General features: G+C 37.0%; 1 pseudogene; it reads left to right on the forward strand.

The window, feature by feature from the left end:
* Positions 1 to 1431, forward strand: part of LOC108760528 (chromosome-associated kinesin KIF4-like) — a 3320-nt pseudogene extending 1889 nt beyond the window's left edge.
* Positions 1432 to 2538: the final 1107 nt, after the last annotated feature.

The raw sequence follows: 2538 nt of genomic DNA on the forward strand, positions 1-2538 counted from the left end.
TTCCTCAAGGTCACTCGGGGTCATGACCTTGACAACATATGTCAAGGTCAAGGTCATTGGGGGGGGTCTCCCTTAATCTGCATATTTACCAAGCAGAAAAGCCAATCCATTGTAGATATTAGAGAAGATGGTAAAAACATAAGAGTTGTCGGTATAACCAAGAAACCAGTTGAAGATGCTCGAGAAACGTTAAAATATCTGGCCCAAGGTTCCCTGGGTCGCGTAACAGGTACAACCACAATGAATGCACATACCAGTCGCAATCATGCTATATTTACATTATGCATACATCAGCAAAAGAAAGATAACCCGTAAGTAATTGTTGCTTTCTAATTCCTACTACTTTTTTTATTCTATCATTCTAGCTTGCGACACTAAACGTGTGAGAATGGAAATAATTCGACTTTTTTTTCAAACAGGAATACAGCGACAGTGGCGAAATTTCATTTGGTTGATTTAGCAGTTTCCGAACGTAGTAAAAAAAGCAACTGCGGAACGGTTTAAAGAAGGTGTAAATATAAACAAGGAATTATTGACTTTGGGCAATGTTATTTCACAACTTGGTGATTATGCCTCTGGAACATATGTCAGATACAGTAAACTTACAAGATTGTTGCAAGATTCCTTGGGTGGTAATTCCATGACTCTTATGGTTGCCTGTGTCAGTCCTGTTGGTTGGTATTCGCACATTATTATTCTTTTCTACGCCCTCTGTCTAATTAGGTGTGCCTACTTAGTATTCTAACATATTTCAACATCTATCAAGTTATGAAAATTCTATTTGCAGACAACTTGGATGAAACTATTAGTACATTGAGATATGCGCAAGATAAAGAATAAGTCAATTGTGAACCAAGATCCAAAAGTAGCAGAGATCAATCGGTTGAATAAATTAATTGAAGAACTACGGCTGGTTCCTGCGAATGAGAAATTTGGTATAACATGTCCGAAGGAACACGAGGCACTCGAGAAGAAATATAGTATATTACAACAAAAGTTTAGAGATATGACGGAAAAGTTGAATTCGAATTTAGAAGAAATCGTAGTTATGCACGAATGAGCGAAAATGGCCAAACAGGCTCGGGAAAAAATCAGATTTACTATATCGTTATTACTTGGTGAATTTAAGCAAGTTTTACAAGATTTCGATTTTTGTCTTGAAATCGACGATGAAAAGCGAAATAAATTAAAAGCGGTATATCAAAAGATGTTAGATCAGTTTTTCTGTGTGTGAACATTGCATTAATTATTTTTTATAAACTATAAACTTTGATGAGTCTTCAACTTGATGTTTATTTTATACGCATAGATATCCAACATAAAGAGAAGAAAACATCCGTAGAATTTATAAATCATAAAATATCCAACTCCAAATATTGTGTCATGCACACGGAAGATATAGAATGCATTCTATATCTTCCGTGTGCATGACACAATATTTTATGATTTATAAATTCTACGGTTGCTTTCTATACGAATGCATTCTATATCTTCCGTGTGCATGACACAATATTTGGAGTTGGATATTTTATGATTTATAAATTCTACGGTTGCTTTCTTCTCTTTATTTTGGATATCTATGCGTATAAAATAAACATCAAGTTGAAGACTCATCAAAGTTTATAGTTTATAAAAAATAATTAATGCAATGTTCACACACAGAAAAACTGATCTAACATCTTTTGATATACCGCTTTTAATTTATTTCGCTTTTCATCGTCGATTTCAAGACAAAAATCGAAATCTTGTAAAACTTGCTTACCAAGTATTAAGTGTTGAACTTAATTCCTGCCGCTCGCTACTAGAGTGTGCTGGCTCCAACGCTGGCGAGTTTCGACGATGAAGTCATATGTCTTTTGTAGTTTAGACATCGCTGAAAGTGATTCAATCCTCACAGGTTAGATTTCTCGATACCAAAGAGATTTCCCCATCAATTGAAAATGAATCGCGATAAGCTGTTTTTCCGACATGTGCTTCTTCACTACTTCGACCTCAAGAAAACCGCATCTGAAGCGCGTCACTTATTATCCGAAGTGTATGGTGATGAAACTCCATCGGAAAGAACATGTAGAGTTTGGTTTGAACGCTTCCGAAATGGCGATTTTGATGTGAGAGACAAAGAACGTCCAGGACAGCCGAAAAAATTTGAAGATGTCGAGCTGCAAGAATTGCTTAATGAGAGTCCTGCTCAAACGCTTTTAGAGTTGTGGAAACAGTTAAATGTTACTCCAAAGGCCGTCTCAAAATGCCATGGGAAAGATCCATAAGGAAGGGAGATGGCTACCACATGAGTTGTCAGAAAGTGCCATTTCAAATCGTTTGATTATTGCGACTTCTTTGCTTGCCAGGCAAAGAAAAAAGAGTTTTTTGTGGCGCATCGTAACTGTGGCGATGAAAAATGGATTTATTTTGATAATCCCAATCGGAAAAAATCATGGGTGGACCCCGGCCAACCATCCGCTTCCACGCCGAAGAGGAATATTCACGGGCATAAGAACTTGCTGTGCGTTTGGTGGGACCAGGAAGGTGTGCTGTATT

This window comes from Trachymyrmex cornetzi, unplaced genomic scaffold (assembly GCF_001594075.2).
Source record: "Trachymyrmex cornetzi isolate Tcor2-1 unplaced genomic scaffold, Tcor1.1 scaffold226, whole genome shotgun sequence".
Lineage (NCBI taxonomy): Eukaryota > Metazoa > Arthropoda > Insecta > Hymenoptera > Formicidae > Trachymyrmex > Trachymyrmex cornetzi.